The sequence below is a fragment of the Gracilinanus agilis genome, chromosome 4, assembly GCF_016433145.1.
Source record: "Gracilinanus agilis isolate LMUSP501 chromosome 4, AgileGrace, whole genome shotgun sequence".
NCBI lineage: Eukaryota > Metazoa > Chordata > Mammalia > Didelphimorphia > Didelphidae > Gracilinanus > Gracilinanus agilis.
In genome coordinates, this window is record NC_058133.1 from 310,449,968 (window position 1) to 310,475,769 (window position 25,802).

Here is a 25,802-nt window from a genome sequence, read left to right on the forward strand (position 1 = left end):
AGAGAAAGAGAGAGAGAGAGAGAGAGAGAGAGAGAGAGAGAGAGAGAGAGAGAGAGAGAGAGAGAGAGAGAGAGAGAGAGAGAGAGAGAGAGAGGCTAAGAGTTGTTAGGTTTGGTGGAAGTACTCAATAGCCCCCAAACTTCCATGCTGAGGCACATGGCAGTGAGAAATCACTTTAAGGGGATGCCAAAATGTCCTCTTCCTCTGCTGGACAAGTCTGACCTGGGCTTCAGAATCTCTAAGGCTAAAAATATCTCGGAGAACTGCTACTCAAGCAAACCAGCCTGGCCGGAAGGCACGGGAGCAGCCTGGAGGCAGTAGCAGTTAGAGGCCCCTCATTGAATGGAATATATAATCCATTTAACAGCTGCTGCATCTCATTAAGAACACTAGCATGAAAGATACTTGACAAGTACAAAAAAGAAAAAAAAAAGACAGCAGTCTATTTACAGATGCAGCCGGAGTCCTCCCTTGTTTTATAGCTTTCAAGGAAAAGAAAGCATGTCTGCATGATAACTTTATCCTATAATTCTACACATTTAAAAAAGTGGAGTCCGCCATATGCTTAAGCAGATCTTTTCACACAGAATTTTTCAAAACAACCATGAAAGCCCTGCACAGTTTTGCCAGTCATTCAGGTTTGAAGTCTGAAATAGAATGTGTAGTTAAGAGATTGGATCCAAAGTCTTCCCAAAGTTAGTGGAATCATGTGCAGCATCAGTCACTCTGTGGCTCCCAATATGCTAACTAAACTGAATTAATAAATCACAGGACTTTCAGGAAAACAGCAAAAAAGCATTAGTATGTTTAGTGTGATTTCAACAAAAATAATAAACATGAACATTTGAGGAAACTGCATCTTTAAGAAATTACATGTATGACTCAAGATCCATAATTTCACATAATAATAATATTTAGTTTAAGTGACTGGGGAGCTTACCGGCTCTCTTTGACCAAAGTTTCTCCTCTTTACAAAACAGCCTTTTTAATGCATAAATCTGGCCATGTCACTCCTATACTCAAGAGTTCTCAATGGCTCCCTATCATCTGTAAGATAAAATGCCAATTTCTTAGCTCAGCATTTAAAGGCCTATACAACTTCAATGCAATTTACCTTGCTTTCTCTTTGTTTTTTTCAATTGGTTTTTCTATTCTTCTCTGACATGACTTCCCTTCATACACTCTTTGTTCCCACCAAACTGGACCATTGGGAGTTTAAGGCTACCTCTGACAATCTTTATATTCATAAAGCCTGTTCCGCATGCATTCCTTTCTCATATTTCTCTCTTAAGTCTCTTGTGCATAGATAGATCTTCTATTTTGGATTTATGGAAAGACAGGGACAAGAATTCCACTGGATAGGTTACAATCTGTACCAGTGAACAAAACACCCATATGGATCAGATCTCAGATCTATCAAAGAATATACAAACAAGGTTCAGTCTGTATCCAACTTGTAAATGAGTTGTACTCCAAATATTTGTTTGTGACTAAATAGGTTTGGAATTCATTTTCCCATAGATGTTTTTTCTTTTTGTACTTCTGGATTCTCTAAAGAAAAAAAATACACCAAGTTTTTTCCTTTTTTTTCTTTTCCACAAAGGGTCTGTAGTTGCATCATGGACTCTAAGTGGTACAGGGCCTGCCATTTAGATGACTTTAAATTGAATGACTGCGCCAACCAGCTGTGTTACCCTGGGCAAATCTTTCACTTCTCTGACCCTCCATTTCATCATCTGTAAGATAAAGTAATTAGACTCTATGACCTCTAAGGTTCCTTCCAGCTCAGAAATTCTGATTTCATCTGGTTTTGGAAGACCTTATTTTTTGGGGGGTCAAACATAAATTATTAGAAATTAATTCTTTTTTGGGGGGAAAACCCCTCAAATTCTAGAAGCGGACAGTTCAAAATTTATGTATGGCAGTAAGTCAGGGGTAACTTTGTAATTGTATTTTTTTAAAAACCCTAGGGTAGCCAAACACTTTTATTTAAAATAGTTAGTGTGTGTGTGTGTGTGTGTGTGTGTGTGTGTGTATGGTTTGCGAGTAATGGGGGGAAAAAGAGAGCAATCTGCGAAGCAAAATGATAGCCATCACAAAATAGTTCTCATAACTAATTGAAACAATCCCCATATAAACTTTAAGCATTCAGGAACAAATGTTTAGATAGAAAATTGATGTGCTAGCTATAAATCTTTTAAAAATTGATTTAAATAAAATAGTTCCCAAAGATTTAGACAAAACTTTGTTAGATTTGTCTCAATTATAATAAGCATTTGGTTATTTAATGAATATTCTTAAAGCATCTTTTATCATAAAATTATAAAAGGGGCAAGGCAAGAAAAATAAGAATCTCTGCCTTTAAGGAATGCTGAATTTAATCTGTGTATGTGTGTGTGTGTGTGTGTTACGTGTAGCGGAATATGCTTGATAATTCAGGGGACACAGATAACTATAACATAAATTAAAATTTTCTAAAGGCTGAGAATATGAGTGAATAAAACCAAATTCCTTTTTATAATATTTCTTTTATTATTCTGTAATTCATATTATTAAACGCATACTGATCTTCCCCTCCAATCAGTTTGAAGGAGGTTTTTCCTCACTGCCCCCACATTCTTTCCAGAGTAGCCATATACAGACTTTTCCATTTGGAATGTCTGGTTACTCTACTGATAGAGTAATTCCAAATACCTTTCTCTGAGTGGCCCCTACATCCATTCTATTTATGGGAGGCATCATGATTTCAAGCCAAGTTTTTCAAAATGGAATTCTCCGCCTCTTCTATGGGGGCCCCTCTGGGTTTTCAGAGACCCATCAATGCCTTTACCTTATGTTGGAGGCCTGACACCAGTTACAGAGCATGGGGAGAGAGGAAATACTTTAAAACAGGAAAGATAGTTTGTAAAATTGACTAGATTCCAAAAGCCTCTTTGGTTGGAGGGGCAGAGGAAGAGCCCATTGATATATTACACAAAGCCCTCTACACATGGACAGCTGAGTTGTCTCTGCTACTGACTTGGTGTGTGGCTTTAATTAATTCCTTCAGTATCTGAGACATGGGAGGCTCCCTCTCCCCTCCTTCACGGGGATATTGTGGAGATAAATTCCATGGCACACCGTGACCTCTTAGGGCAGGATACAAATTGTAAACACAAGGAAGCTTTATTAACTATAAAATGATGACAGAATCTGACAACCACAGAGAGGGTGTGGCAAAAAAGATTATTTTCTGAGTGAATAAATTCATTTGTGGCAAAAGAGGTGTTTATTCCTATAGGCTAAAAAAAACACACATGGACAGAAGATGATTAAAGATGAATGCTGAGACTAAAAGATATTTATTAGGACATATTAAATTTGCCTAAGAACCTATATATTTTCCATTCTAATCCAAAACCATAACAGGAAAAATGAGGGAGGGAAGGCAAAGAAAACATCAAGAAAAATGAAATTATAATTCCCCCCTCTGTTTTGAGCCTCTTCTATTTTATTACTAAGGACATAGAAAAATTGACAAATTTAACATATATATTATATAAAAGCTTCCAAAGACTCTTAAGAGGCATCACAATAATGATGGAAACATCTCTTATTGGCTAATGGGTTTAAGCCCTTTTTCTGTCATTTACTAACTGTGTGACACTGGGGGGAAGTGGGGGAGAGACAAAAAAAAAAACAACTTTCTGAAAACCTCAGTTTGCTCATCTGTAAAATGAGAATGAGGGTGGGGGAAGAGAATTGATTAATTAGCTTCCAAGTTCTCTATCAGCTCTAAAGGTACAGTGCTATGTATATTTTTGACAACCTATAATGCTGATTGTCTTAAAATCAATCTACAAACACTAAGTACTAAGTGGTAGAGATAGACACAAAATTTAGACTGTCCCTGCCCTCAAGGAACATTTTTTTTTCCTGAGGGAAGTTTTCATTGCCTCCAAGGTAACACTCTAGTAATGAAAACTGCACAATTGTAGATCCCCTTTGGTGAGATGTGCTTCCTCAATAGGAATTTCATTTATATTGATGATATCACAAGTTCAGTCCAAAAAGGAACCCAAAGAATAGTCTATTGAACAGCTATTTATTTATTTTAACAAGAATATTTATTTATTTTCACCAAAACATTATTTCATTTTATCCTGATAACAACCCTGGGCAGTAGGAGTTATTGTTATTCCCATTTTACTATTGAGGAAACTCAGGCAGACATTGGGTTGAGTTGCCCAGGGTTACACAGCTTGTATCTGACCAAGATTTGAACTCAAGTCTTCCTGATGCCAGACACATGGCTTTCTCCACTGCATCAGCTATATACTTTAATTTTATTAACTTAATAATTTACATTTACATGGCACTTCCTTTTCATATTGCTTTTAAATTCATGATCTTGTTTAATTCTCATCACAAAGCAGGCATTTTCCAGAACAGAAAACTATAACCAAGAGGCAAAAAGTATTATATACTCATTTATACACTGTCTCTGCCATTAGAATGCAAGCTCTTTGAGGGCAGGGACTGTTGTTTTTTTTTTTTTAACCTTTTCATATCTCCAGACTTAGGACAGTGTCTAGCACACAGTAGGAACTTCATATGTATTTATTGAGTTGAACTGAATTGACTAAGACTTCTTTAGGTTACTCAGCAGGCTAATGATGGAGAAAATGCGGAGGACAGACTAGTAGACAATTTAACTCTAAGGTCCCTTCTAGTCTCTCAGCTGGGGGCTTGGTTTCCTGATTCCTAGTCCCAAACCCTTTCCACTAGATTATGTTGCCAACATTTCTTGTATGGTGACATCACAAGAGACCCAGTAGATTTCTGAGTTGCTCAGGATAGATGAAGCTGCTTTTGTTTTTCTTATGTTGTCCTCCAAGTTAAGGCTTACAAATCTTGTTTTTTTGCATACCTACTCTTCTCTGAAAAATCAAATCCCTAAGAGTAGGTTCCAAATTTACTATTTCATTAAAGTTCTGTTGGTAACTTTTCCCCTTAGTTTCCTTTTTTTTTTTCCTTCTAACTCCTGGTTATTTTTCCCCACAATATCTCAAATTAACAGAACACCTTCCCTTTTACAATTCTTTCATGTATAAAATGAAGGAATTTAATAACGTACATTGGAAGGGGGTAAGGAAACTGAGACAGACCCCTAAGAGAAAAGATGATTTCCTCAAGTTCACACAATTGGTAAGTCAATGAATCAAAATTCAGTCTTAATTTCTCTGGCACCAAACCCCAGCACTCCTTCTACAGAACCACAGCATCTCTAGGGCCTCAAAATCTCCTTGATGAGATTTACCTAAGATTTATATATTATAGTCATGATAATCTTAATTCTAGTACCTACTGAGTGTGTCCTATATGTAAGGCTCCAGGGCAAGATGTAGTACAAAGAAGCATTTGATATTGCCCCTGCCCTCAAGGAATTTATAATTTAGCTAAGGAAAAAAATACATACATAGAGTAAAAATATAACATAAGACCTGTGTAACAAGTACCAAATGAATATTAAAGATAGTAACTACAGCAGACAGAGCACCTGATTTGAAGTAATATGATCTAGGTTTAAATACAGACTCTGACACATCACCTATATAACTTTGGGAAAGTCATTTAACACCTCTGCATCTCTTCATCTAAATACAAATAGGCTGGATTAGATGATTTCTCAGTCCCTTTCAGCTCAAAAGATATATGTCCTTAAGGTATATATATGGCTTGACAGCTAGGTGGTACAGTAGATAAGAGTGCTGAGCCTGGAGTCAAGAAGACCCAAGTTCAAATCTGGTCTAAGATACCAGCTATGTGACTTACATTTGCCTCAGTTTCTTTATCTGTAAAAATGAGCTAGAGAAATAATAGCAAACCACTCTAGTCTCTGCCAAGAATATCCCAAAAGGGATCACACAGGGCTAAAATAACTAAACAACAATGATTAATATGACTTTATGACCTAAAGCAAGAGCAGTCATTATCAGGAAGAAGATAGTGAGACTTGGGTTGACCCTTAAGATGATAAGCAGCATTCAAGTGGATAGAAAGGAGGGGATAATGATATATTAGACAAGAGTGCCTTGAATAAAGGGAACAAATAATTCTGCAACTGCCCCATATAACTTGGGTAATTAAAAATCTTATAACTATTAAGATTTCTTATTTCCTAGATTAAGATACTTCCCTAGTATTTTCTCAAGAGTCATATAATAAATAATTGCCTATTTGGGGCTTCTCTTTTCCTGGTATATGCATTAAAATATCCCTTTATGGCTTGTTACTTAAACTAACATTTCTTATCTTAACAAATAGGGTAGAGATTAGGCCCATCATCTGTAAAATAAAGGGATTGCATCCATTGAAATCTAAGGTCCCTTTTAGATTAGAATCCTATATAACTGAGCTTCCACTCAAATCTGGGATGTTTTAAAATCTGTGTCCCTGAATTCTGCAAGGAAACTTAACATCTGCATAAAGGATTTACTGAATTAAGAGAAACTCTTTAGGAGAGACATACAGAAAGGGAAGCCAGTTCCTTAGCATGTCCCTGATTTCCAGTTGGCTTCTTCTAAAGACTATGGCTAGAGGACTTCCCCTGGGGATGAGATCAGGCTCTCTCTCCTGGTTTGAGCTGAGATCTTATCTTGCTTCCAGCTAAAAATCTAATTCACTCATCTATTTTCTGGCATAACTTCTCCAATTTCTGTCTGCTGTTTTGCTTGGATAAATGAGTTTAATCTCAATTTGCTTCTTGTGATGGTCTTTCATATATGCAGCCTTTGGTGGGAAGGAAATAAGTTCGCCAATATAAGTTAAGGACTACCCTTTCTCCCTTAAGCTAACAGAAAAAGCAGCTCTAGATATGAATTCATTATTTCCTAGACTACCAATATTTGACAGCGTCAGAGAGATATAATTCTAGCCTGATAGCCCTTTCCAAGCTTGAAGAAAAGATAGCTCCAGTACACTGGTAGCTTTCATGGGGTCCTTTCTCTTAAGGACTATAATCACAGTCCTTAACTTTCCTCCCCTCTATAGGGGCAAGCTATTATCTCAGATCATATCTATTCATGCCACCATGTGGGCACATGTCAAATCTCAACAGAAACTCCCAGGAGATACGTCTAATAGCAAATGCTATGCTAGTGAATATAACTAGACTTATAGAGTTTAATAGATAAAGTCTAAGTGATGATAACTCAACCTACCTCCCTCATTTTACAGAGGAGGAAACTGAAGCCCAAAAAAGAGGGGAAAGGTTTGCCCAAGGACTTCCCACATCAGCCCAAGGCTCATTCCAAATGGTCCTGCTAAACTTAATTTGTGAAAAACTAATGTTAAGTGATTCTCTCCTTTATTCATTGTCCTTTATTCTTAGTCACATTAGACACATAGCCATGCCTTTAAAAATTATCCACCTCTAAATAACATTCAAACACCATATCCATGCCCTGACATTTTTGTAATCCTGGCAATACAGTACCAGCTGTTAATTCTCCCATTCTTAAAGCACAGAATACAATCACTGGAACAAAGAAGAACCCATCTTTCTTAGAAGATGAGTGTTAATTATGCTTGCCAAGAAAATTACAACCAATCCATATGGTAAGCAAAATAAGATGGTACAAGTATTTAAGTTTCTTTCTAACACTTTTGAATTCTGAGATCACAAGTTTGGAACATGGCAACCACTGCTATTGTGATCTGGCAGCATAGAAAAGCCATGATGATAGAACGAAGATAATGTATTCTTTTTAAACAGTGTATCTATATTTGTGAGTATTTTGTCTGGCTATATTTCCTTTTACAATCAGTTTTACTTGTCCCAAACTCTGGCAATCTTCTAGAAATGACAAAGTTCTCATTTCAAAGAGTTGCTAAGATGATTTAACTAAAGCTGGACTTTTTAAAAGTCCTATTAATTGGGGGTACTAAGAGGGGACACAGTTATTTATTTCTCTCTGCCTTTAACTCCAGTTACATTAAACTTGGCACTGAAACAGATCAATTTAAGAAAAAAAATTTCTCCCTTCATTAAAAAAAATATATATCCTTCCCCTTCTACCCACCCCAATCTGAAAATATACATTCAGGTTGGAGGTCGGCCTCACCTACCCCTAGGAGCCTTTACACTTCTCACAAGGGAAGGGCGTAGTTAGTGCTGCTTCAATGAACACTGGGGCTGAGGCTGTTTTCCCTATCCCCTGAAGTATTTTCAGCTCACCCTTAATAATAATGTTCACCACTCCCTTAACTATACACCCCCTTCCCCTGACCTTCCTATATCACCTTTCTCCTGCCCTTACACTATGGTATTAGTTAGATATCTCAGTTAAGGAGGCAAGATATTAATTTCTTTTAAGTTTGTTTTCACAGTAACTAGTCAAAAATGAGAATTATCTATTATGTGTACTAAATTTGAACCAGTAACCTAAATAGACTTCAGTTCAAATGACATTATTCAGAGAGGTATATGGCATTCAACAGATTTTTTTTCTTTTTCTTAAAATGTTTTAATAATTTCTTTTTTTGAATTTTCTTTTTAAAATTTTCCATGGTTATATGATTCATGTTTTCTGTCTCTCCCCTACCGGATCAGCAGATTTTTTTTGTAAGATACATTTTCAAAATTTCTAATAACTCAATAACATGATTGAATATTTATCTTTTGGTTTACTTTAATATCACTTCTGGAAGCCCAGAAACAGCATTTAGCTTCTGCATGCCGAAGCACCCAAAGGTCATATGATTTGTATAGGGTCACGGTGAAAGCTCAGTGTCAGAACTGGGAACTGAGTGTGAATTTCCTGTCCAGTGTTTGATCACCAAAATATAGATAGTGAAACAACAACAACAAACAAACCCTAAACACTGCTTTCAGCTGATTTTCCAGCATAAATAAGGGAGAAGGGAAAATGGGAACAAAATATGTGGGAGTCAAAAATATATGATGTTACTGAAATTCTTTTAAAAGGAATGTGTGTCCAAACTGTATATTCTGCATGATGTAGTAGAAAAGAGAAGGATTTGTAGAACTTGTATTCACATCCCAACTCTTGTACTTATTAACTGTAAAATTTGTTTTTACCTCTTTGAGCCTCTTTCTCCTCCTCTATAAAATGGAGAGTTTGGACCGGATGACCTCTAAGTTTCCTTTCATGTCTAAATCTCCAAAATGGGCAATCCACAATTTAATGATTATTAATCACAAATTAGTTCCTAACACCAAAATACAACTAAACATGAAAGTGCCAAGGAGAGTCTGGTACCTCTTCCTAACATGAATTTTAGAAATTTCCCACTCGAACACATAGCATTAACTTAAATTTATCTAATAAAAATTTGGAAATTGAGAATGTTGTAGTGCTAGACCAAGTTTAGCCCCAGTGCAAGAGTGGTACAAACTGAGTCAGTGCAATGTTCTTTTCCCCAGACAGACTTCTAAGAGTTTTCCTCTATGATAGTATAGAAGTATTCATTTAAGTATCAATGGTATATGTATTCGTAACTTTTACTATTGTATCCCCACATTTTAAAAGTCTGTGTTAGTACTGGGGCTAAGATTTAGTCACGTCTACTTTCAAGAAAGTTCATGCGTAGGGATCAAAGCACCAAATACACACAAGGAAAACATTTTGAGTGTGATGGCTGTGAATAAGAAAAGAAAATATAATACCTTATTTTTTACACCTTTTGGAGTGTTTGCCCATAATTTATTTCATACCTGCAATAGGATAACATCTTTTTTTTTTTCAGATCAATTCAAAGAATATCTATTGCAATCCTACTAGTAATCCTGTGATTTCACACCCTGTTTGTGTTTAACATTCCATTCAAGTGGAGGATTTATCTAAATGCTTCCCCATCTCAATTCTGATGTCATTATTTTCTCTAGTATATGTTGATATTTAATTATCAAAATATAGTCATCAAGCTGGTCTTTTGTAGTTTTGATGCTCAGAACAATGTGAAGCCTTTGATATTGTTTCTGATGTAAATTAACAATTTAATATCATAAAACCAGTTATGATCTTACTCTCAAACCAGCCCTGGCATTCCCAACCAGTATGAGTAGCTTGTTTTTTTAAACCTGGCATACAGTAATGGGTGGCAGAATCATTCTTCCACCTCATTCACTTTGTCTCCATTCTTCCTTTTCCTCCTTTTTTTCCAGATTTTAAAATCATATTATATTTTTCCCAATTACCTGTAAAAACCATTTTAATATTATTTTTTAAAAAATGAGTTCCAAATGCTCTCTCCTTCCCACTCTAACAGAATGACATCTTAATCAATCAACAGGTATTTATTAATCACCAGCTATATGCCAGATACTGTGCTAAATATTAAGGAAACAGACAAAAACAAAGTTGACCTATACTTAAGAAACTTACATTCTTTTTTTTTCTTTTTAAACATTTACCTTGTCTTAGAATCAATAATGATTAATACTAATACAAAGCAGGAGAATGATAAGGTCTAGGCAACTGGGGTTAAGTGACTTGCCCAGGGTCTCACAGCTAAGAAGTGTCTGAGGCCAAATCTGAACCCAGGGCCTGCTAACTCTTAGCCTGGCACTCTATCCACTGAGCCACCTAGTTTCCCTAAGCATATGTTCTAATGGAAGAGGCAACATGTACATACATAGGTTTATATAAAATAAATACAAAATAGTTTGGGAAGAGAGAGATCAAGAAGGGCCTAAAAAGACTAGAGAAATGGGTAACAGAGTGAGATTTGAGGTATATTCCAAGTTGTTCATACAAACAAGAGAACATGTACTTCTACTTCTCTAATCAGATAGTGCACTGAATCCTGTAGGGATGATAATTTCACATTTAGGGTCCAAGCTAAATGGACACCAATTCCATTTGTTTTAATTTTCATTAAAATATTGTCCTCTCTCACAATATAGTGCACCATTAAGCTTACAGTAATTACATATTCAAATTACTAAAGGCAGATTTAAGCATCACTGGGCAACCGTAACTTGCCCGCATCAGTCATACCAAATAAATAAAATACACACATTAGGTGGAAACCTTTGCCCATAAAGGACAATTGAAAGGGAGACCTTATTAAAGGCAAGCATGTAGTTTAACATATAAAATTTCCGTAGTGAACACAAAGTTTTTGTGTACAAAGCTGCAGTGAACAAAGTATTAGATCATAAGTACATTTGGAGAATTAGCATTCCTATTTCTTTGTGCATTTTATTTCCTAAGGTTTTTTGCTACTAGACACTATAAAAAAATGAGAGAGAAGAATAATGTGAACCCTACACCTCAGATGTCTGAATTGCATAGCTTCACATCTGCACAATTGCAAGCACAAATAACTCTACACCTAATACACATAGTCACTCTACATAGAACATTCCACTATTCTAAAACAGCATTTTAGAAAGTCGACTCCATTTCTTTAGAGATTGCTCTTCATTAAGAACCAAGAACCAGCCTTAAAGTTTCCTCTAACTATGCCCAAAGTAGTAGAGATTAAGTATTAACTGGGAAACTTGTTCCTTGGAAAGCTAATGAACTTTTAAAACCAAGACCAGAAAGCTGTAATGGGCAGTTACCTTTCAGCCAAGATACAGAATGGAAAGTTTTAGCTAAGAAGGAGGAATTCTGATAGAAATCAGCATGTCCGCTTGGCAGCCTCCACAACTGCAAGCAAACATCCTTCTCTCTACTGTATTACTTTTGCCGAACTTCAAGCAGTGGAAAGATTTGGCAGATGTGTAACAGTTGTACAGTATCATTACAAAATGGAGCCTTGGTTCAAGACATTTTTAAAGACAGGAAAGAAATGTCAATGAAATGAATCACCATCACCATGTTTAGAGTCAGTTACATCATTCTCTCCCGCCCAGAAATCTTCCTTTCAAAGGCAAACATACTGCCACTTTGAAAAAGCCAATGAATATAAATCTAAATGTGCCTTCATTATTTTAATCACTCAGTGTACTGCTATTGTGTTTTAAAACATTATGAATTTCATGGAGAGAGTTGGATGTATTTAGCCTCATAAGCAAATTTTGACACTGCTTTGTAGTCAGCTTCTTGATGAAGGAAAGTTTTCTCCCTTAATGGAAGTAAGTCATATTTATGAGCACAATAAGTGATATTTTGCTAGACCTAAATTATTATGATATTAAAGACATAATATCAAGGAGCAGAACCCTAGGGAAGCAATTAGCAATTCAGCATTTTAGTTTATGTGTGATTGTTAATCCCTCTCACTGAAGTTGATGTTAATTTTGACTGTGTAGCTCTAAGAATGTATATGTGTGAAACTTTTAGTGTTGAGATGTTTAACATCAAATGCAACAGAAACTGAGAGAGTTTGCCATCTAGAGCTCACTGCAAATGGAAACATTTGCTCGATTATATTGCTCGAAAGGGGCACCTCATGTTATTTTCTGGGATTGTGAACTAGCATCAATTATGACAAAGAATTATCATTCTTAGAATTTCATAACAATTTATCTTAACCATGGACTAGGGCAGCCTATGTGCTTGGTTTAAATAAAATAGTATTTTTTAAAAAGTTTAAAGTATTAGTAGAATAGCAATTACAAACACAGTTAACAGCAGAGTAAGAATGGGGGGAAATAAAGTAGACGGGAAAGAAGCAATGAGACAAGGGATTGGAAGGAAAATAACCGTGAAGAGTATGAAGGGAGTGGGAAAGCCAGGCAAAGGAAAAAAAAACATTTCTCTGAGATGACAGCTGTTCACTTGGAAAACTTCATCTGGCGATTTATGATGCAGGTGAATTTTTCTTCTGTATGAAATGGCTTTAAGTTTGTAAGTTGAAGAAAGTACCAATCAGCCTTTCTTAATACCCAATGAAGACTGCTATGGGGAAAATTACCTAGCATTCCTCAGAAGCAGTGTGGCCTCACCTGCCTCACCCTTTCATTATCTGACTCTTTTAGTTGGCCACTCTACATAGGAGGGAAAATTTAAATGTTTTTCTTTACCTATTTCTATCCCTAAAAGTTGCTGGAAAGTCTAGCATATAAAAAAATCTATACAAGTATTAATTTTCTGCCACAGCTTTTCAACAAGTTAAATAAGTGTTAAAAGTAAATTTATGAGTTAGGTAGGTCTAAAATAATTGTACATAAAATTTTATCAATAAAGTACAGGTTTGAAAATCTAAGAACCTAAAATTATTTCTCTTGACTTGCTCTTTCCCTAACTTCTTCTATCCTTCCCCCACGAATGAGGTCATTTGTGATTTATGATATTTATAACCTAGTCCCTCATCTTTTTGTCACATCTACTATTAATTTGCTGTGCAGGTTAATTTTTCCATAGGACCATAGTGCCACAGATTTAGAGCTAAAAGAAAAATCAGAGTTCATTCAGTCCCCTTTAGGGAGAAGGGCATTTTAGTTAAAAAGGCAATACCTGTCAACTGTCTATGCCATCTTGTAAGGAATGTGAGATTAATCAGTCAATCCTCTCACTGTTCCTTGTCTTGTGGTGCTGTTAAATATGAATCGTTACCCCTGGTATAATTCCTCCTGTATAAAATAAACTGAGTGCTTGGTAAATTCCCATGATACAAACTTTGCTTTTGAGAAACTCAACCTGAACCTTTTATAGATTAGCGAGCTGAGACCCAGAAAGTTAAAGTTAAATGCCTTGCTCAGAGTCACACCGGAGAGTAAATGACAGAGATGGGATTTGAACTCAAGTCTTCAGACTCCAAATCATTTGGAATACCTTTTCTGTAATCAGTCAATCCACAATTGTCAATTAAAGCACCTGATTTGAACCAGGCATTGCAGTGATACATGCAATAAGACAAAAATGAAATGCCCTCAAGAAGCTTACCTTCTATCAGAGACATCTACGTGTCCATTTTATTCTTATAGTCTTTATGTTACACAAAAATACAGAATTATATTAATGACAAATTATGGGGATGATCAAATCAGTAATCATTTAAATTGCAAACAGTCTTTAATTTAGACTAGCAATTCGTCTTTTGGGTAAACCACAGGACCCCAGCAAGAAGAATGGGTGTAGTACCACTGCCTGTATAGCAAGGATTCTTCCAACACCACCGATCACAGCTCATCTATAACTTCATAAGCTAATTTTTAGAGAGTTGCCTCTTCAGTTGGGTTACGTGAGGATTTAAATTCTAAGGTCTTCCTGTCTCAAACTCAAACACCCTATGGAGTATGCCATATGCCTCTGCAGTACCACTGAATCCAATAAAAATGTTCTGATCATTTTTACAAAGACCTAAACCAAATCACAAGCAGATTTATACAGGAAGAACAAATGAAAACAATAGTTAAGGAAATAAAACTGAAAGAGTATAGCATAGGAGAATAAGCACTGGGATAGGATTCTGAAATCCAAGGTCACAATGCTGGACAAAAAGCTAAGCCACTTTGAGCCTCATTTTCTTCATCTGTAAGGTGAATATGTATGATAAACTGGATGATCTAGAGTCTAAGGTCTTGCATTCTTTTTTCTTTTCTCTCTTTTTTTTAACCCCTTACCTTCTGCCTTAGAATCTATATTATGTGTTCGTTCCAGGGCAGAAGAGTGGTAAGGGCTCACAAATGGGAGTTAAGGGACTCGTGCAAGTCACACAGCTAGAAAGGTCATCCATTCTTTACAGTTCTGTGAGTCTAAGCCATCAGACTGAAAATTAATGGATTGACGTCAACCTTTTTTTCTCTTCTTACTCCAGCCTTTAACTACTATTCCAAGAAGCCACAAAGTCATTTTATTCCCATTGTCCTTTCCTCTTTTCCCCTTTACAAATAACACAGATTCTAAAGATACAGATCTTTGATGATCACATGTGTTATTTGCAAATATTAATAAAAGATCACTATCATTGTCATAGATCTACAGCTAAAAAATACCTGAAGGTCATATCATCCAATCCTCTCACTTTATAGATGAGGGAACTGAGGCCAGTAAAGGTTAAGTGGCTTATCCAAGATCTTATGGGCAGTAGGTAACAGAGGTAGAATTTGAACCTAATTCCTCTCACTCCAAATCTGGTGCTTTTCCTACTATACAACAATCTTTTCTCACAATTGGATTCTGAGTCTAGGATTTAGCAGAGCTAAACAAGTGGCTGCAGGTGTCTAGAAGTGGGCAAGTATACATCTTTTTTCTAATACAAAAATATGGTACATTTTTTCAATTGTCTTATAAATGCCCATCAAAAAAACTGCTGTGTGTGTGTGTGTGTGTGTGTGTGTGTGTGTGTGTGTGTGTGTGTGTGTAGGGAATATCTATGAGCAAATAAAATCCTCTAAAAGATATATAACCATAACTTTTTTAAAAAATTCAAACTTTAGTCCCCACTTTGTTCAACATGTAGCAAACAGAAACCAACAAACAAATTGCCCTTAAAGTGGCAACACTCCTTGAAGTCTGAGGCAGTAAGCAGCTGCAAACATCCGACTGAAAGCCCCATCTGCTGCTTCACAGCTTCCAGTCGAGGATGTTTACAGCCGCTCACTGTCAACAGCAATATGCATTCTTTGGCTGTTTATTTAGTTAACCTGAAGAGGGGTCCCAAGCAGGTGTTTTGAAGATTTACACACATCAGTGTACTGGTTGACGAAAAAAGGCTCATTCAGATGGTAGAACTAGGTCTCTCTTGTAGAAACAGTTGGGGAAATACGGTTGAAGGTTCAATTATTCAGGATGCATTTATTAGGAATTCACTGTGTTTTATCCATTGGTTATGCAGAAAACAAATATTTCTTCCTTCTACTCTACTTGTCACAAAAAGAAACCAAGGTGGCAAAAACAGTAAGCTAATAACATCGTGATCATTAATTGGTTCTGGTCTTTCTCTAAACAAGAAATTACCTGCATTTCATTTTAATATTTAAGACCCAAGTTCCATGTTTACTTTGGGGATGAAGTGCATAGATAGCAGGCTACTTAAAATATGAAAGATCTACTTTGAAAATCATACCAAGGGGGAAAAGAGTGACTTACGTGTTTTCCTTGTCCATTTCCCCTTTGCTGATATATTCCCCCCTCTTCCCAGTCCCCTCAAGACTACACAGTTGGCCAACTGTTTTAAAAACTGAAAAAATCTGGGGTAAGAGGAAATGGAAGCAAGGTATAATAAAGGAACCATTAGATCCTATTCCAGTATTTCCTATCAGTTTCTAGATCAACATTTCCCACTGGAAAAACACAGAACCCACTGCTTGCCACACCATGACGCACATGAAGTCCAACTGGGGTGCCTTAGATTCCACTCCTATTTTCTTATGAAAATAAATGAGGAAAACCAAAGGTTAAGCAGTAGCAGCAACTATTTTCCTGAAGTAATTCAAAACCCATCCAAGTCCAGTAACCAATGAAGTTGATACTGAAAAGAGGGTGGGTCATTCCTTGGGGTTTGTTTTTAGATGAAATAGCCACGAGGCCCTCCCTGTTTGCTGAAGAGGTTACAGCAGACTGGGGCAAGGAGGAGAAAAAGCCACACTCGAATAGTGTTTACTAAGACTGATGGCTATGAAGGGCACCACAAATCACTTGCTCAAAATGTGGGTTATTTTACCTTCCTTAGGAAGGTTAAGAAAGTTAATCTTTTAGGCAGCAGGTGAAAACAAGCTCAATTATGCTGTGGCCTTTCCCTTTATTAACCATGGACTCTGAATGATTAAAACCTCCTAGGGAACCACATTTTCTCAATGGGTCATGTCACATAAGGAAACAAAGCAAACTTTATCAGTGCTGTGCAATTCTACATTCCAGGAATTCTTAGCACTTGGCATCCATCTACCACTCCAGCCTGGAGAGGAGTGAGTGCATCTCTAAGACTGAACTGCCCCTACAAACTTTATGAAGTTCTCACCAAGGTGCCCACTTCACTGAAGTGAGCCACAAACAAAGTAGGTGCTTTTTAATTAAAAGAGATAAATAATACCTCCTCTCCAAGCTGTCCACACTGGACAGGCACAGGGAGGCTTGGAAAAAACAACAAAAACAAAAGAAAACCCAGTGGTAGCTCTTTTCAGAAAGAAAGTGTTTTTACTCCAGTGCATTTTCCTCACAGTAGAAGGCCTCCTACTTGCCTTGGAATCTTAGCACTTTCACACTGAAAAAAACAATAACAAAAACAGGAAGAAAAAAACCCTAAATAAAAACAGAAAAGAGACCAACTTGAGAAAAGGAAGTACACCACTTCAAATTGCCCTGCTATCACTGAGAAACAATTTTGTGATAGGAGAGAAGGATTTCAGTGTTATTATACCTTGGCCCAATTTGGAACAGATTAGCCTTTCATCTGTAACTTTATTAATATAGCACTGACAATTCTCTAAAAGAAAAACGAAAGACCACGAGATCTTAGTTGTCTGAATTCATTAGCTGAAGGACATTGTATCCACAACAATACAGTATTTCACTGTCTTTATGTACAGCTCCCTTTCAGCTTTTGCAAGATACAAGAGAGATCAGATCTGGGTGAAAGTCAAAGCAAGGTCATTCCAATAAGTTGCTGCATAATTTTGCTCACTCAATAAAAGCCTGTTTACTTTTTAAAAAATCTCAATATTAACTGTTTCAACTATTTGTTCATTTTCTAGTTACTTTGTTTGTTTAGATAACACTTGGAGGGCCTGGCCCTTTAAAAAATAATCCAGTTAGGAACTAAATAAAATGTGTTAAGAATCAAAGAATTATGTAACCAATTGAGAAACGTGATTGGCAAATTTACCTACATGCCGGAGGTTAAACCTGAATAAAATCAAATCATGTCCTGTAAATCAATCCCAGATTTTTCTTAAATACTCTGACAAATACTCATGAGATGAAACAAGACACTCCTAGAAAAACCTGTATAGAAAAGTATATGTATTTTTCCAGTGCCTCGTATGTTCAAGATTAGATGCAGTCTCCTTAAAATTTTCCAACTAAGGTCAAAACTTGGAAATTTTGCCCCTTGGGATAGCCTTAAAGATGTTTTCTTGCATCAGTAGAAACCAGTTATTCTAGCACCAGTCTTTTTTCTCTTTCATCCAGAAAAATGGTGGCAGACACAAGACTATTCTAAGTAAAATGGTGATATTTTCCATTTGCCTATCTTTTTTCCTGGAGCTTTTATTCCTACTATGGTATGCCTGATAGGCAACCAGAATCACAAGTTCCACCACTGACACACATTGGCTAAATGACTTGGGCTCTTCACATTCTAGGCAACTACCTATGACTATAAGATTCAGAGAAGGTACTTATCTTCATTAGTAAGAGGCTTTCTCTCACTTGAGAACTCCTACTAATGAACTCACAGGTCCAGTCCCTATTCCCAGGAGATAAGACTAATAGCCATTTGAAATGCTTCCTCCATGGAGGTATTTACAACTTAACATAGATCAAAATGTCCAGTTATGGGAGTGGGACTCTTAATGGTGATATTTCAGGTATCAGTAAACAAGTAGAGGAGAAAGAAGGAGAGTTGAAAGGTTATTCTGCCTATTGATAATGCCAGGTCTGAGAGGGAAGTTCATACCATTTTCCCTGCTTTTTCGCCCTTTTATCAGACCTGGTGGCCAGATGGCACAGTGGATAGAGTGCTAGGTCTGGAGTCAAGAAGACTCATCTTTCTGAGTTCAAATCTGGTCTCAGTCACATATTATTTGTGTGACACTGGGCAAGTCACTTAACCTGGTTTGCCTCAGTTCTTCATGTGTAAGATCAGTCAGAGAAAGAAAGGACAAACCTCTCCAGTATTTTTGCCAAGAAAACCTTTAATGAAGAGTCAGACATGACTGAAAAATGACTGAACCAGCATCTGACCTTCCCACCCAGGCTCTAGATATTTAAAAGTCCAGGATGGTGGGGTTATCAAAAGTTCTGTGGTTTTAGAAGTCAAGAGAGAGGTATGTTAAGATGATGTAAAGATGTCACCATTAAAGCCCTTTTCTACAGTCCTCCAAACTCTGTCTTTCTCAACCTTCTGAAAATAGAATATGTCTAGTGCAGCTGCATTGATGTAGTCAGGCCACAGTTTCCATACTCAAAGAGCCATATAATCCTTCAGAGAATGAGCCCAGATGGTTTTTCCTTCACCTCTCTAAAGACACAAAATTAGTGCAAGTAGACAAGGACCCTTGCCTGGATTCCAGGAACTCCATCCTGGAATCATCATCACCATCAGACTATATTGGGTAAGTCAATTCCCCAAACATTTATTGAGCAAGCACCTAGAGGCAGAGAACTAGGCAAAAAGCTGTCTGGGCCTCTAAGCTAAAAACAAAAAGCATTTAGCAAAAAAGAAAGTTTAGCCTTAATCCTTTCTTGTTTGATTTCTGTAATTAACAGAAATATAGGGCGAATGTTTCTCCCTGCTCCAACCCAAAAAAGGGAGGTAAGACTTGATGATAGAAACAGCAAAAAAGCAGCAAAGGCTTATTGAGCCTGATTTCCAATAGACTGCACACTCAAACTACAGGAGGTAGAGACCATCTTTATGACCGACCATGAGGGTTTTATATTCCTTTAAAGGAAAAGCCCTTCCACATAGAAAATTTGATACTATGTGCAGCTAGCCGTGGGGAAACATTTCAGGTCAAACAGGCATTATTAGGAAAAGTTGGGAGTTTAAAAAAAGAATTAGGTGTGGAATTAAGCTACTTTTTCTGGAAATGATGTTTACACCCTTGTGCTGATATCCTTAGCTGCAGTATGACTTCAGTGAAAGAAATAAAGTTTTAAGATTTTTTTTAAATGAAAGTAACAAACATCTTCTACCTTTCTAATACTAACCTAAATAATAAACACACTGTTGCTTTGCTAAAACAAATGCATTAAGGTCTGGGACAAACAGGTAGCAAGATAGCTGAAATAATCCTATAGCGAAGTTTATTAAGAGGTTCTGGGTAAAGCTGACAAAATTCCAATCTCAAACCAGGGACGTGACAGACCCATCCTACATATAGACTCACACATCACATTTTGTAGACTGGCTCCACTTTTTATCATTGAATTTTGCTGTATTGTTTTTATGACTGCCCAATAAGGGCTATGATTTCCCTTCTTCATCACTTATTTCATGGATTCTACCAATGTCTAAAAAGTCGAAAGCAGAAAGCACGAGGAGTCGGGATGCAGAACATGGGTAATCAGGCTTTTGCTTTACAGTCCATTCCTCTTATCTGTTCCCAGAGACCCAGAGATGTCCACAAGGAGAGGTCACTTGTGAGGCAATTCCATTGTAATTCCAAACACATTATTAAGAAAAACATTACAAATTCAGTAGGAATATTACAAAGAAGAATTTTATATAATTCAAACAAAAAAAAGAGGATGGATGAGGTATATGCTTAATTTTAGGTTTGAAATATTTTCCATGTAATCACACATATCTGCCAGAGAACAAAACATACAAAACTTCTACCAAGTCTAGTTCCTAGTTATTAATTTAGCCTACTTGTTTCTAAATTATTACATTATATGATATTTTTCTTACATTCAGAGTAGAGTTCAAGAAAAAAAAATTTTCCAGTACAGATGAAAGGATCATTTAAACCCAGACACCTCAAAGGCCACCTAGTCCAGGCCCCTGTTCTGAGGCCCTGAACAGCAAAGTGGTTTGTTTAAAAATCACTGAGATATTAAATGTTTGAGGCAGGATTCAAACTCAAGTTCTCTGATTCCAAGTCCAGCAGGCTTTCCACTGTACTGGAGGAAAGTTTTGCTCAATAGTCCTACTTTTTTTATGAAATGGAAAAACAACAAAAATTTGGGAATTATGGTGGGCTACACAGGAAGAAAAAAGAAGTGACTACAATTTACTGCCCACGATGTTTCTGAAGAAAAAGTAGTAAACCATGTATTTCTGAACAAGTAACTTCTCTTAAGAAGAAAGAAAGGGGCAGCTGGGTAGTTCAGTGGATTGAGAGTCAGGCCTAGAGACGGGAGGTCCTAGGTTCAAATCCGGCCTCAGACACTTCCCAACTGTGTGACCCTGGGCAAGTCACTTGACCCCCCCCCCATTGCCCACCCTTACCACTCTTCCACCTAGGAGCCAATACACAGAAGGAAGGAAGGAAGGGAAGGAGGAAAGAAGGAAGGAAGGAAAGAAGGAAGGAAGAAAAGAAGGAAGGGAGGGAGGGAGGGAGGGAAGAACAAAGGAAGGAATGAAGGAAAGAAGGAAGGAAGGAAGAATATACTGTGAGATGGATCTAATTGTTCATGTCTGGACTTGAAAAATAGCAGATTAAGGCAGTACAGAAAGGGTGGAATCTGTTTCCTAAACAGAAGGGGACTGATAGGACAAAGTCCAGGAAATCCAGTTAGACTACAATTATCTTTGGAGCTTTGGTGATAGCTAACCATTGGTTAGGAAACCAGGCCAAAGGATCTGTTCACTCAGTGGCAAGGAGCCCAGGCAAAGAGACCAACAAGAGGTCTGAGTAGAAAGCATTTGAAACTAGCAGTAATAAAGATGGAGCTTGATAGTAAGAGTCAATTGTCTTTTGGAGAAGAATCTCCTTTCTAAGTCAGGATTTTCTCAGGGACCAAACTGGTCTGAATGCGGGTAATTCTCACTCTACTGATAAAGTCAAAAGTAGGTACATTTGACTATAGTAGGGACCTGGGTGGGAGGGGGGAAGGATAAAGTCCGGTAATTCCTGGAAATAGCAAGCATTTAAATATAAAATTTTTCCTAATGGAGAGTTGATAACTTGGGGCAATTAAGGATATCTTCTAGTTCAAAAAGAAAGGCTCTTCATTGGTACAATGGATTTTAAGTTTGGCTCTGTTTTTCTTGCCATAAAATCAGAAAGAATGTTAGATTCAAAAAGGAATTTAGAAATGAATTAAACCAACCTACTCATTTTTTACATGCTGAAGTTGTGGTCCAGAGGCAGTTAGTGAATTGCCCAAAGTCTCTCTGAGATATGGTCTTTGACATCAGTTGGCTTCCCCTTGATGTCTGCTAGTAGTTGCTAATTAATTTGTAGACCAAAAAAAGGGAATATCTCTAACTCAAGTATATCCTGAAACTTGGAAAAAAGCAACTATATTTTCCTCTCTAGATTCCAAATTCTCTAGAAGAATCTCAGCCTTGTACAACATGATAAATCTATTCTTGAATATTTCCAAAATTGTATGACTTTATCCATGTTGGTAGTCCTAACATGGATAATACAAAGTTCTCAAATGCAAATTAAAACTCTGCATTCCTTAGTTTTTCATGAATTATTGTAGCTTAAATATATGAATATAATATAAATGTATATATGCAAATCTTCTTTAATAGCCACAATGTTTCTGAAGAAAAGGAATAAACCATGAATTTCTAAACAAGTAAATTCTCTGTAGGAGTAAAAATGAAAATATTCTATCTCAGTACCACCAATTCTTTTCCAAATCCAAGGTGGACATAAGTTCCTTTTAAAAAATAGCAGCAATATACAAAAGAATTTTATCAGAAATGGTGTGCCATAGGGCATTTATATGGCACAGTAGATGGAGAGCCCTAGGCCTAGAGACAGGAAGTCTTGGGTTCAAATGTGATCTTAGACACTTCTTAGCTATGTTACCTTTATGATAGAAATAATATAAACATAATAATTATATATATACATATATATATATAAATATAAATGTGGGAAACCTTCTGCTGCTGAGCCTCATCAAGCATAGTTAGGCTGGTTCTTAGAAACCAGATACAAAGCTTCCCACTGGACCTATATTTTAAGTCCATATGGATTGGTAGAAACTACTAAAGCTTGTTTCCTTCTGAGCAGAGCTTTCAATTACAAATATCATTTTCTGATCATGATAGGCATTAGTATAGAGTCTTAAGGGAAGTCCATTATATATTTTTATTTTTTCAATTTTATTAAAAAAAAACAAAACCTCTTACTTTCTGTCTTAGCAACAACTTTAAGATAGAAGGGCTAGTACTAGGCATTGAGGGTTAAGTGAATCACCCAGGGTCACACATCTAGGAAGTATCTGAGGTCACATTTGTCCCCCTGACACTAGACCTGGTACTCTATCCACTGTGATAACTAGCTGCCCTTATTTTATAACATTTAAGAAGTAACCTATTTCAGACTCCTAAAAATCCTCTCATTTGCATGTATTCAGTATCTTTCTTTAGAGAAATTAATGAAACCGTACCTTTGTTAATCTAGGATTGGTTAATCTAGGACTGCTTGCTTACTAAGAGCCAAGCATTGTGACAGTGCTGGTGAAACCAAGGAAAAAGCAAAAAGAATTCCTGCCTCAAGGAGCTTACATATGAATGGTAGAAACAATATACAGATAAATAGGTACATACAAAATATATACAGAAAAGATATAAGGCAACCTTATAAGGGAAGGTATTAACAGGTGGGAGTTCCAGGTAGAAGATGGCATTTGATCTGAGTTTTAAAGAAATCAATTGACAAACACTGTACTATTTTATTGGTAAGGGAGAGATAAAAGTTAATTGATAAATCCAAAGTCAGGGACAGTGTCAAAATTTACAAGGTGCCTCCCTGTCTATTCATTAATGAGAATTAAAAAGATCTCCATTGTCAGTGTTCAGTTATGGTAACATCTAGATTTGGGGACGGTGATGTGGTTAGTACCCATAATATCCTAATATCCATTTCAGTATGCTCCCATCCACATTGGACTGCCTTGAGTAGCAAGAATACATTTAGAGATCCAGTATGAACTTGTGGTTCTATTTTCTTTTCTCTATACTAGATAAGAATGCCAATGAAAAATATTTATTCTAAAAGAAAAAACCTAGATATCTTATTCCATATTGAGATACCAGATGGGCCAATTCAATTTGGTCTCAGGTAAACTAACAAAAATCAACAGCCATGTACTCAGGAAGAAGAAATCTCCTTCTGAGCTGAAAACATCTAGGAAAAAACCAACATTAGGTGTAATGATCAGTGATACTCCATTAGATTATGAGCTCCTAGGGGTTAGGGGCTATTTTTGTCTTTCTTTGTATTCTCAACATATAGCACTGTGCCTGGCACATAGTGGGTACTTAATAAATATTTGCTTTCTTGATTTGAGTTGTCCCTAAAGGAAATATTTTTAAGCATTTCTAATTGCTTGCGGTACCATACTTAACCAATAAAGTCATAAAAGTCATGAAATCCTGGAATCACAGATCTAGAGATGGAAAGGCTTTCAGAGGCCACCTAGTCCGACCTCCTCATTTTACAAAAAGGAAGAACCGAAACTCAGGGGAATTAAGTGGTTTACACCCAAAGTCATACAAGTTAATAAGCATCAGAAGTAGGATCTGAATCCAGGCCCTCTGACTCTATAGTGTGCTTGCAACTCTAACCCACTGCTCTCCTCTTATCCCAGGTTAGTCCCCACCCTTCATTCCCTTCATTTCTTTAGCCAGCACTTGTGAGCTTCACTGAAGAAAGTAAACAAAGAGAAACTAAATTCATTTCACCCACTACACAGTTATGGCACCCAAGCACCCGTGCATGTTTGTTGAAATGTCTCTGAGGTGTATGATAAGACCAGTCTGAGTGGAGTTCATGTTTCAAGAGAGGGAACATTGGGAAATAAGGCTGGATAGGAGGAGTGAGGTTACCTAATCAGAGCACTGTTGCAGATTAAGGCAAACTACACAAAAAACATCTGATCCCACTAACTATCTGTTGTTCTTGGGAAAGATCTTTAGAGACTCTAGGACTCAGATTCTTCATCTGTAAAATGAGAAAGTTTGGATTTCAAAGGCTGTTTTGCATTTTAAAATCCTATGATTTTATGATTCTTCTACTGCTTGAATCTAGGACAAGAGGAATTAAAAAACAAAAAACAAATCACAGGCACAGTAGATGGTAGCCTACCCTCTTGTTAACTCACTTAATTTTTTTATATATAAAGAACCATGAATTACCCTGACTTCACTCACCATCATTTCCCACACCCACACATTTTTAAAAATAGCAGGACTACAAAATAGTTTTGAGTGTATATTTACAGACATGGTAGTTAGTAACAGACTCATGAAGCTTTCTGGATAAAGGACTTAATACTTTCTGAAACTGTCTGGACCAGGAGAAGAAATGGAAAAGACATGCCATATACCTTTGGTATGTTAAAGCTAGAACAGAATTAAACAATAGATGAAAGATACAGTTATTTTCAGGATCAGAAACAAGATCATCCATTTCCTAAGTGATATCTTATATGTTACCTCTTGCCTAGAAGTCATCACTGGCTGCAGCCTATACCCACCATGGGTCTTTGGTCACCTAAAATTTCAATTTCACTCCATCTCATATGGCCATAGAGCATCACTGGCAGAATAATGATATTAAATTGTATCAGATGGTAGGTTGGGAAAGTTCCATTCAGAAAACAAATCCATTATGCTCCCTCAACTGACTTCACCTATTCCCTTCTATGTAGAGTTATTATTATTTTTGTTAAACTATCAGAATGGGAAAATGAATGAATCCGACTCCAAAAGCTTCAAAAAGTAATTGATCCTGTCTCTCTGCCTAAAGACCTCCAGTAAAGGGGAGCCCATTCTACTTAAAGAAAACCAGAAGTAGTTACAAAGTTGTTCCCTCCCCTTACCCCTTATCAAAGTATAATCTTTCACTCTGCTTCTAAATGTATCCTCTGTGGGGGCAAACAAAATGAGTCTTAGCCTTCTTCCACATGACAGTGCTTTCCCGTATTTGATGGCAACAAAATCTGTCCTCTAAATCTTTTTCTTCTCAAGGCTGAATTCCCAGTTCCTACAACTAGGTCTACAAAATAGTTTTCATTCCCCTCACTGGGTACTCTCTCAGGAATATA